This window comes from Pseudophryne corroboree, chromosome 3 (genome assembly GCF_028390025.1).
Source record: "Pseudophryne corroboree isolate aPseCor3 chromosome 3, aPseCor3.hap2, whole genome shotgun sequence".
Lineage (NCBI taxonomy): Eukaryota > Metazoa > Chordata > Amphibia > Anura > Myobatrachidae > Pseudophryne > Pseudophryne corroboree.
This window is the reverse complement of record NC_086446.1, coordinates 243,822,991-243,835,058: the sequence shown is the minus strand read 5'-3', so window position 1 is coordinate 243,835,058 and position 12,068 is coordinate 243,822,991. Positions and strand designations below refer to the sequence as shown.

Genomic DNA, 12,068 nt, shown 5'->3' with positions numbered 1-12,068 from the left:
TTCCTATGTGATGCGTAGTTAATGATGTGTCCCCTAATCACTGCTTTGTGGGCTTCCCAGATTAGTGGGGTGCAAATAGAGTCAGTCATGTTTAAGGAAAAATAGTCGGCTAAAGCTAGCTTGATCTTTTCCTGAAATTGAGGGATTTTTAAAAGCGTTTAGTTTAGTCTCCAATTGGGGCGAGTTGTCGGGGTGTCAAGGAAGTCGAAGGAGGCGGTGATAATGGAGTGGTCTGACCAAGGGTTAGTGAGGATAGATGAGTCTAGTACGTGTTGGGAGAGCAGTGTGCCGCAGTAAAATAGATCAATGCGTGAGTATGAGTGGTGCGGGGTTGAGAAGAAGGTATAGTCTCTGGCTGTTGGGTTGAGAGCTCGCCAAATGTCGAAGAGACCAGATTCGAGGATATGTTTATTTAAGGAGCGCGAGGGAGAGTCTCGATGGGGGCGGGACTGGCCAGGAGATTTATCCAGATCGGTGTCTGGGACAGTGTTGAAGTCTCCGCCTAGTATTAAGTAACCTTTTCTAAATTTGTTCAGGTCTGAGAAAAAGGTGTTAAAAAAAGAGGATTGCCCAGAGTTGGGGGCATAGACAGTGGCGATCGTGCATTCTAGATGTCCGAGCGTGCCCGTCAGAATGATGTACCGTCCATCCGAGTCTGTGTGGGTCGAATGGAGTGTGAATGGGATTTTGGAGTGGATCAAGACGGCCACCCCATTGTGTTTCGATTGACTTGAGGAGTAGAAGGCCGTTGGGTAGCGTTTTGTGGTAAGGGAAGGGTGCGAATGAGATTTGAAGTGGGTTTCTTGAATGAGCACAATTCCCGCTTTTAGGGTTTGAAGAGAGCGGAATAGGGATGAGCGTTTCTGGGGGGTATTGAGACCCTTGGTGTTCAAAGACGCCAGGAGCAGGGGCATTTTTTATTGCGTTGGGAGGGTGCGCAGAGGAGAAATGGGGGAGAAGGAGGGAGGCGTAGAAGGAGAGGAGGATGAGAAAGTGAAACAGCAGTGAGAAAGTAAGGGGAGATATAGGGAGAAAGAGGAAGAGAAAGAAAGAAGAGAAGAAAAAAAAAGAAAAAAAAAAAAAAAGGGGGGGGGGGGGGGGGAGAGGTAGTGTGAGCCTGTGTAGGAGTTCCTTACGACCAGCGAGAAGGAACGGGCACAGAGAGTGGGATCGAAGGATCCAAAGTGGAGGAGCGTCAGGTAGCGATCGTGCTCCCTCCACGGAGGGGAAGAGGTGGGGAGGGGAGGGGCTAGATGCTTGAAAGCAACAGTGTGGGCCTGTGTGGGCTCATGTGGTAAGTGCAGGGATTGAAGGAGCACGTCCCTCCAGTGGTGGTCTGTGTGATAGAGGCAATAGTAGTTGAGAGGCGTAGGAGCTTTTGTGTGGGTGATGTGTGGTTGAAAGACGACATGCAGTGTCAAACAACAATGTCAAACAACAAGTACAATAATAGCAATGCTACATCAATACCAACAAAACTGAAAAGTAGTTAGAATTTCGAACTGTACATCTTGGTTCCAATATGGGGATAGAAAGAGTATGGTAGTTATTAGTATGCTGTGTGAAGCATATATATGGGCGGGCCCAGGGGGTAGCTTAAACCGCAGAGCTTCAAATAGCGAGGTTAGCAAGGTGGGCTGGAGAAAGGTAAGGGCAGACAATATATAGTCTGTTTATGGAACAATCAAGATGTGGAACTAAAACAGGTAAGGTAGTCTATAGGGGTATTATAACAGTATGATGAACGAAGCGTCCTTGTAGATATAGGTGCTGAGGTAATCAGGGTGGGTGAAGGTCAGGGCTGTGGTCTGCAGGTGGGTCAGAGTCCTCCAGGTGTGAAAGGAAGTCGTTTCCGTCTCTCGGGTCTTTAATGACGACTGTTTTTCCGTTATACTAGACCAGGAGTTTGAAGGGGAAACCCCAACGGTAGCGGATACCGCGTGTGCGGAGAGCTGATGTCAGATCTCTGAGTTCTCTCCTTTTGAGTATGGTGGAGGGGGCCAAGTCCTGAAAAAATTGCAATTTGACATCCTCAAACATTATATGTGGCTTGCCCCGGGTCGGGAGGAGGACCATCTCTTTGTCCTTGAAGTTGAGGAAGTGCATGATGACGTCTCTCGGGGGCTCGCCATCTCGGGGTCTAGGGCGGAGGGCTCTGTGAGCTCTTTCCAGAGGCAGCTCCTGAGAAGCTGTACTTGGCAAAAGAGTGGAGAACAGCCTTTGGAGGTATGTTTCGAGGGCTGTCGGGGGAATGGACTCTGGAATGTTGCGGATCCTGAGGTTGTTTCTCCTTTCGCGATTTTCCAGGTCCTCGTTCTTGGATCGGAGCTCTGTTATATCTCGGATGAGATGGTCTATATCCCTGACCGTTTCTATGTGGTCTTTTTGTAGGACGTCTTGTCTGGCTTCCAGTTTGGAGGTTCTGGAGGATAAGGATGAGATGTCTGACCTGATAGAGGTAACTGCTCTGTCGAGCTTGGTTTCTAGAGATTCTTTGAAGTCCATTATGAGTGACTTCAGAGCCATGATATCCTCTTTGGTCGATGGGGCGGGCGAGGGTAGTGGGTCGTCTCCACTTGGAAAAGATAGGCTGGGAGAGGGGGGGCCAGAGGGTAGGGAGGGTTTGTCGCCCTTGTCAGGTTTGGTGAAATGTTGGGAAATGTCTGTACCCGCACGTCTTCTTGTGTTCGGGTTGGGTTTGGACATATTTGCACCTTGGTGAATGAGTGTGGAGGGGAAAAAAAAAAAAAAGGGGGGGTGGGGATGGGACCACACAGAGCGTTAAGGTAGGAGGGTAGAGTAGGATTATTTAGTCGCCAGAGAGGGAACCACTGGAGGGCTGAGTTATGATGTGATCAGTGGAACATGAGGCTTGGTGGGCGTCTTAGAGAGTTGAGGTATACTCAGGCGGTGCCGTTTGTGAGTATGCTGATCACCGCGGTGGGAGAGGTCCGAGGGCTGCGGTTAGGACGTCACATTCGCGGCGGCGGGTGATCGTTGGTAGATCATAGGAAACGCTCCGATGTCGCGTTGTGCGGTTGCGTAGTGTAGATAAGTAGGTGCGGCAATGATGGAATTAGGTATAGTGCAGGAGAGCGCGGCGATTCCGGTCAAGTGGGGTGATACGCCTAGTGTCCGGATGCCACCTAGGGGTGGGGGACTGGATGCAGGGGCGTAGTGGCAGCCCGGTGCAGTGGACAACGGTCAGCGAGTCACCGTCAGTCTCTTCTATAAGCCTCTGGATTGATGGTGGGGAAGAGAGATTTGTGATCGTCGCGGGTGACGCTCCGTGTCACTGGTGGTGAATGCGGGGGAGAGACAGTTCGGAGGTCACCAGGTCGCAGGCAGGTCAGGTTGGACCAGCGGGCCTCGACACCTAATCTTTGGGGTAGTGTAGGGAGGCCCTGTAGATTTCACGACTCTGCTGAAGTGGAAGCTGGGGAACTGGGCTTGAGGTGGCGCCAATCCCAATATGGCCGCCGGAGGTGTCGCGTCCTGCGGGTCTTTGCTGTGTCCGCGGCCACCGGAGCACAGGGTCAGCACAGGGAGGGGGGCCTTGGGGGTGTAGTGTCAGGCCCGGGGACCCCTGGAAATCGACCCAGCAACCGCAGCAGTGAGGGAGTATGCGGCGGCGCCAACCGCAAGATGGCCCTATATATATTTACTTTTATAAGGGAGCCACGGGAAGCAGCACATCTTATATATTCACCACCTACAGGGCTGGTGCTTCTACTTCCCTGTACCACCAGGAGAGGGGACCCCTAGCACTCCCACTTTCTGATTCAGAGTGTTTGGCACCATTCCACTGGATTCCCATATACACGCTATTGAGATAAAAACTATCTCCACATAATAAAGATAAGTGCTGTATTGGTCTGTTCTGCTGGGTCATCACTAAATTATACACTTTAGTATAGAAGAAAAAGCTGTTTATATAAGGTGTGACCTATACCTTAACTTATATTCTATTATGTTTCATTTGATAACCTACACAAAAAAAGCATCAGATAAAATGAGAACTTCATTAACCTCCAAAAGTAAATGTTCTAGATTTTCCCCTCAGGGTGTGTATTATTTACCGGTGTGGGTTATTAGATCTATACTAAAAAGGCCTACAGTCAATAGGTCTACCACTAATGGTAAACATGCATTAGGTCAACAGGGTCAAAAGGTAGACAGTAGAAAAGGTCGACAGGTTTAAAAGGTCGACATGTAAATGGTCAACACATAAAAAGGTAGACACTACTTATTTTGTTGTTTTTGGGGGGTGCTTTGTCACTTTTCTGCAACAAACATGCCCCATTAATGTACCACGTCCCCTCGCGCAAGGTGCCTCACTTCGCTACCGGTGCACTCGGCACAGGATACTATTCCCAGTTGTAGTACACGTGAATGGTAGAGTATAAAAAAAATTGCTTTTTTTTTTTAAATAAAAACTTGTCTGCCATTGGTATGTGTCGACCATTGTCATGTCGACATTTTGACCATGTAAACCTAATGCATGTCTACCATTAGTGGTAGACCTATTAACTGTAGCCCTTTTTAGTATAGGTCTATAGTCTGGATACCATTATTTACATGTGTTTATACAGATACTGTATCAATGATATAAAAAGTGAGTTCTAATATTATCACTTGTTTGTTGGGAAAGCTTACATATTATTATGCAGACCCCATTTCATCGGCTAGGAGTTTAGGTGGGTTTGGATTGATGTTTGGCAAATCTCTCTTACCCATTTGCTAAATAGTGATGATTTTGGCGGATCTCAGAGCGCCACATATTGGTAGCACTGTTTGCCTACAAATTGTATGATTTACTATATTAAGATGTATGGTGGTTTGCAAACCCAATCACAGGTAATTTAGGACAAATCACTGGGTAAAACCAAACATACAATATTTGGTTTTAACCTGCTTTCCCTACAGTCACAGCCTGTCCTATACAGCATCACAGCCAGTCTACATTGTACCAAACAAATATAACAATGATAGGAATCATTAATCCCATGAAACTAGCTTTCACAGCAATGCCAGTCTGTGGAGGGTATTCAATTAGCTCCAACAATTTCGGAGCTATCAAATTCACCCCCCTGTGTATTCAATTGCGGGCCATTTTCGCCCATTTATAAGGCATTTTCGCCAATGCTTTTTCACTTATTTATTTTTTATGAAAAGGCATTGGTGAAATATGCCTCAATATTGGTGAAAACGATCTGCATTTTCGCCGGCGCAGGTGCGAAAACATGTGGATTTGCGAATTCACGTTTTTCACTCCTGCTGAATTTTTGGCCTAGGCAGCAAAACGGTCCTATTGAATATTGCGAATCCCCATTCGCCCTACAAATAGCAAAAAAAGATCCCTAATTAATTAAGCTCCCTGTGTCTCTTTCTATTGGCCTATTTCATGATTTATTTTAAAATGTGTATAGGATTAGCTAGAAAATGTTTTTTTTTTTTTTTTTATTATCTTTGTAGGGGAATGAATTTAACAACTACAACAAAAGAGGTAATATATGTACTTGTACTGAGTTCCACTGGTAAATATAAAGCAAATGATTCTATTTTGCACACCATATAAAACATATAAGGTTTAACACATAAAAATGGGGTTCAGGCTAAGTTAACATCACATGAGTATTTATTTCGTTTTTTGGGAGGAAGGAGGGGTTGTCTGCAAGGGTTGGTTATGAAATTCCAACAACGGATCCCGGTAAGTATTTAAGCCCCACCCCATCCTGCGGCCTAACCCTAACGTGCCCCCCTCCCCACCTCACAGCCTAACCCTAACCTACCCCTGCAGCCTAACAGTAACCCTCTCCCTAATGCCTAACACCGGGTATTTTGAGAGCTAGCAAGGTAGGCAGGATTGTTACTAAAGGAGATTGCTTAATAGAGTAACAGATTCAAGATGCCTAAATTTGGATTAGCAACGCAATAAATGTTCATAGTTTGGTTAGGGGCCTCCTAGAAAGAAAGGTCAGGTAGATCACGTGCTGTGGGATTTGATAGGGCTGTCGGGGAGAAGAGTGAAATACTCAGGGTATTATACTACCACACAGTATGAATTACTGCTGCAAGTGTTAGGAGATTAGGTATTTTTCCCAGTTGGAAGGAAAACACATTGGGGTATATTTACTAAGGTCCCGATTTTGACCGAGATGCCGTTTTTTCTTCAAAGTGTCATTTCGGTAATTTACTAAGCAAAAATCTCGGCAGTGATGAGGGCATTCCTAATATTTTGGAAATCCTAGGAAAAAAATCACGAATCAATACACCATCGGTCAAATACGCCTGCAATTTGGTAGAAATCGGTAATTTACTGAAAAGTGCAAATCACAAATACTGCCGACAATAGCCAAACACTGCCGTGCAGAAATACAATTCGTGAAAAAGTGCTAAAAAAAACCAGACCTGCTTTTTTATCCCGTGTTTGGATAGGTATGCAGGGATCCATGAGATCCGTGCATGTTTATCAGTGGGAAGGGGATGGGAAAGTGTTTATTTTTTGGAAAAAAAATTGCGTGGGGTCCCCCCTCCTAAGCAAAACCAGCCTCGGGCTCTTTGAGCCGGTCCTGGTTGCAAAAATATGGGGGGAAAAAATTATAGAGGTTCCCCCATATTTAAACAACCAGCACCGGGCTCTGCGCCTGGTCCTGGTTCCAAAAATACGGGGGACAAAAAGCGTAGGGGTCCCCCGTATTTCTGAAACCAGCACCGGGCTCCACTAGCCAGATACATAATGCCACAGCCGGGGGACACTTTTATATAGCTCCCGGCGGCCCTGGCATTACATAACCAACTAGTCACCCCTGGCCGGGGTACCCTGGAGGAGTGGGGACCCCTTCAATCAAGGGGTCCCCCCCCTCCAGCCACCCAAGGACCAGGGTGAAGCCCGAGGCTGTCCCCCCCATCCAAGGGCTGCGGATGGGAGGCTGATAGCCGTTGTGTAAAAAAATGAATATTGTTTTTAGCAGCAGTACTACAAGTCCCAGCAAGCCTCCCCCGCAAGCTGGTACTTGGAGAACCACAAGTACCAGCATGCGGAGGAAAACCGGGCCCGCTGGTACCTGTAGTACTACTACTAAAAAAATACCCCAATAAAAACATAAGACACACACCTTGAAAGTAAAACTTTAATGCATACATACACACCTCCATATACACATACTTACCTTATGTTCACACGAGGGTCGGTCCTCTTCTCCATGTAGAATCCATGGGGTACCTGTGGAAAAAATTATACTCACAAAATCCAGGGTAGAAGGCTCTTCTTCTTGTAATCCATTTGTAATCCAGGTACTTGTCAAAATAAAAAAAACGGACACCCGACCTCGCACTGAAAGGGGCCCCATGTTTTCACATGGGACCCCTTTCCCCGAATGCCAGGAACCCCCTCTGACTTATGTCTAAGAGGGTTCCATCAGCCAATCAGGGAGCGCCACATTGTGGCACCCTCCTGATTGGCTGTGTGCTCCTGTAGTGTATGACAGGCGGCACCCGGCAGTGTTACAATGTAGCGCCTATGCGCTCCATTGTAACCAATGGTGGGAACTTTGTGGTCAGCGGTGAGGTTACTTTCGGTCACCCGCTGACCACAAAGTTCCCACCATTGGTTATAATGGAGCGCATAGGCGCTACATTGTAACACTGCCGTGTGCCGCCTGTCATACAGTACAGGAGCACACAGCCGATCAGGAGGATGCCACAACGTGGCGTTCCCTGATTGGCTGATGGAACCCACTTAGACATAAGTCAGAGGGGGTTTCTGGCATTCGGGGAAAGGGGTCCCATGTGAAAACATGGGCACCCTTTCAGTGCGAGGTCGGGTGTCCGTTTTTTTATTTTGACAAGTACCTGGATTACAAATGGATTACAAGAAGAAGAGCCTTCTACCCTGGATTTTGTGAGTATAATTTTTTCCACAGGTACCCCATGGATTCTACATGGAGAAGAGGACCGACCCTCGTGTGAACATAAGGTAAGTATGTGTATATGGAGGTGTGTATGTATGCATTAAAGTTATACTTTCAAGGTGTGTGTCTTATGTTTTTATTGGGGTATTTTTTTAGTAGTAGTACTACTACAGGTACCAGCTGGCCCGGTTTTCCTCCGCATGCTGGTACTTGTGGTTCTCCAAGTACCAGCTTGCGGGGAAGGCTTGCTGGGACTTGTAGTACTGCTACTAAAAACAATATTAATTTTTTTACACAATGGCTATCAGCCTCCCACCCGCAGCCCTTGGATGGGGGGGGGGACAGCCTCGGGCTTCACCCCTGGTCCTTGGGTGGCTGGAGGGGGGGGAACCCCTTGATTGAAGGGGTCCCCACTCCTCCAGGGTACCCCGGCCAGGGGTGACTAGTTGGTTATGTAATGCCAGGGCCGCCGGGAGCTATATAAAAGTGTCCCCCTGCTGTGGCATTATGTATCTGGCTAGTCGAGCCCGGTGCTGGTTTCAGAAATACGGGGGACCCCTACGCTTTTTGTCCCCCGTATTTTTGGAACCAGGACCAGGCGCAGAGCCCGGTGCTGGTTGTTTAAATATGGGGGAACCTCTATCATTTTTCCCCCCATATTTTTGCAACCAGGATCGGCTCAAAGAGCCCGAGGCTGGTTTGGCTTAGGAGGGGGGACCCCACGCAATTTTTTTTTAAATTTTAAACATTTTTTTTTACAAGGTGCACAATGAAGCCCAGCACGGATCTCTCAGATCCGGCCGAGATTCATTGTATTAAAGTCGGCAGTGTTTTACAAGTCACTCACGTAAAACACTGCCTAAAAAAACGAATGACATCGACATCGGTAAAACCGAAAATGCAGAATACGGCAGCTTAGTAAATTAGTCGTAATAAATACAAAAAGTTGCATATTTACACTTTCGATGTCATTCGTGATTGAACTTTGACCTCAAACGGGAAAATACGAATTTTAGTAAATATACCCCATTGTTTCAGTCACAATATGTTTATGTTGGCTGGGTGCTTTGCCATTTCAGGAGCAGTGAGGTAGAGGAGTGATTTTATATACAGTATATATACATACACACATACAGTACATACAAAAATACCTGAAGAAAGCCCAACAATAAAACAAAATCAAACCTTAGGAAATAGTAAAGGATTTTTCCCATGTGGTTCTTATAAACTATGGGGGTCATTCCGAGTTGTTCGCTCGCAAGTAAATTTTAGCAGATTTGCTCATGCTAAGCCGCCGCCTACTGGGAGTGAATCTTAGCATCTTAAAATTGCGAACGATGTATTCGCAATATTGCGATTACACACCTCGTAGCAGTTTCTGAGTAGCTTCAGACTTACTCGGCATCTGCGATCATTTCACTGCTTGTCGTTCCTGGTTTGACGTCACAAACACACCCAGCGTTCGCCCAGACACTCCCCCGTTTCTCCAGCCACTCCTGCGTTTTTTCCGGAAACGGTAGCGTTTTTTCCCACACGCCCATAAAACGGCCTGTTTCCGCCCAGTAACACCCATTTCCTGTCAATCACATTACGATCGCCAGAACGATGAAAATGCCGTGAGTAAAATTCCTAAGTGCATAGCAAATTTACTTGGCGCAGTCGCAGTGCGGACATTGCGCATGCGTATTAAGCGGAAAATCGCTGCGATGCGAAGATTTTTACCGAGCGAATAACTCGGAATGACCCCCTATGTCCACAGGGAGAAAAGGGGGTTGAATACTTTGAAGGGACTTCAAGTAAGAAACAACATCCAATTACCTCTTTTATTAATTGTAACTCTTTGTATACCATCTATATGCTAATATGCCTTTGTGGGCAAAAATATATAGGCAAAACAAAGAGACCTATAAAGATTAGGGTTCTTGAGCATACCAGGAGCATCAAAAACTGTGTAACAAATCACAGTGTACGCAGACATTTCCAGCTATGTCACAACAGTGACCCAACAGGACTAACATTTAAAGGAATTGAACAGGTTATAATAGATCAAAGAGGAGGTAACAGAGATATAAAACTGATAAAAAGAGAAACTTACTGGATAATAACACTGGATACTTTAATACCAAAAGGTTTAAACCATTCATTGAAGAAAGATAACAGTCCCTGCTGTTTCTGTTTTTTTTTTTTAGTTCATTTTTTATTCTCATTTTTAATTGTACTCACTTTTTTAGCAGTATTTGTTTTACCCTGAATATTCCATTATCAGAAGCTAAATCTAGTGCAACAATATGGCAATGTTTAATACGAGTAGCAACATGTCTTGATAGCCACATTATTAGATAAATGTAAATTTATAATACTGTAAAATGTATCCATATTAAGCCTATTCCAATTTCTGAGACACATAGTTATTTAAGGTAAGAAGGAATATATGGCCTTATACACTTTTTTATATAGAGAGAGCTGATGGTCATCAGGATGCGAATGGCCAAGTAATTAGTTTAATAACTCCTTTGATGTATGCGTATAGTATGGACATAGGCTGGAGCGAGCTTTCCACTCTCACAGCTCCCACTTTAATGATGTGACAATCTTGATGGATTATACTTATACCCGAAAAAGAGGTGTCCGATTAATAATAACTTTGTAACAGGTTTAGTCTTTCCTAAGGAACTATGGCGGACATTTACTAAGCAGTGATAAGAGCGGAGAAGTGAGCCAGTGGAGAAGTTGCCCATGGCAACCAATCAGCACTGAAGTAACATCTATAATTTGCATACTATAAAATGATACAGCGCTGCTGATTACTTGATGGGGCAACTTCTCCACTGACTCACTTCTCCGCTCTTATCACTGCTTAGTAAATATCCCCCTATATATTTTAAATCTAAAGAAAGCAATAGTTTACTATGGATACAGGAAAATATGTGAACTGTATGTGTTAACTTGTAGCTGATTGACGGTAGCCATAGTTAAAAGAGTGAAGGACGTCTAGCAGGCCAGCCCTCTGACGAAGTCTGTGACGAAACGCTGCTGACGTGCGTGTTCTATCCCCCTTCTGCCTCCCCTGGTACCGGCAAGTGAAGGTGTCCTGGCGTGCGGCGGCTACAAGAGCAGCTTAGCAGCACGAGTCTGTGGTCCCATCCGGAGCAGTTACCTAAGGAGTGGAGGTTTGCTGGGGATATTTGTAGTAAACCATGTGGTATTGAGCCCACAGCGCGGTGCTATTTGGTACGAGCATTAGTGTTGTGATTTTAACGTCTGTGTTATGCTTTTATTAGATTAAATTGATATTGCATTATGGAGCGCCCCTTCTGTTTACTGTTGTAGATGTTGTTCCCCCGTGGGATTCCAAGACATTATCGACGGTGGGGAGCAGCGGTCTTGATATATCAAGAGAGACCGAAAGTGCACCCATCCTCTCCAGACTGGGAAGTTGTGGACTGAACTCTTATTAATTAAGATTGTTCAGCATTCATTCATTTTTTATCTGTTTGATACTGAGCGCACCTGGTTGTATTTTTTATATATCTATATCAAGAAGATGTCCGCACTGATAGTCACATCTTGGTCATTGTTTGGGGTGTTCCACTAAGGAAACCTACAAGGGCTCCACTTATACAGTATGAACAATTTGAGTGCACTCACAGGCCTGAATCAGGCTCTTTATGTCTTCATAAGATCAACAGAAGGCATCTGCAAAGGGTGAGAATAGATAAGTAAAAGATTCAGCTTTGATCCCATGTTAACGTTCTATCAGAACATGTAATGGAACGATCAGTTCCAGTGCACCTTGTATACAATTTTTTCAGCAAAAGGGTTATGATGTTTATAGTAGAATTCCTAATAAGTATCTTTGCTTCTTTTAAGAACATAACCATTTGCTGCAACACTGTCCTAAATAGCTTAGACAATGATCCAGTATTTGTTTTCCAGTCTGCATCATTATGTATATTTATTTAGTAAAGTAACACAATTTGGAAGGGATACACTGTGTGGGCCATCCTATCTCTTTTCATCCTGGTCACTTGTGATATGACATTTCTTAAGACCCCCATCCACTAGTGCGATATGACCAATTTTCATCCGATTCCGGGCTTTCTGTTTGATGAATCGAATGAAAAGTGTCACATCGCATGTCCTTGTCCTCCGACT

The 12,068-nt window shown here is 45.2% G+C and overlaps 1 protein-coding gene across 4 annotated transcripts in view; it reads right to left on the bottom strand.

The window, feature by feature from the left end:
- BCAS4 (breast carcinoma amplified sequence 4) overlaps window positions 1-12,068 on the bottom strand; it is a 216,821-nt gene that overhangs the window by 54,883 nt on the left and 149,870 nt on the right. For 2 of the 4 annotated variants that reach the window (XR_010243694.1, XR_010243695.1), the window contains one exon: window positions 11,428-11,609. The exons of the other annotated variants lie outside the window; for them this stretch is intronic. The gene's annotated coding sequence lies outside the window, so the exon portion shown is untranslated. Of the gene's footprint in view, window positions 1-11,427; window positions 11,610-12,068 lie in introns of those variants that run through there. 4 annotated transcript variants of the gene reach the window in all.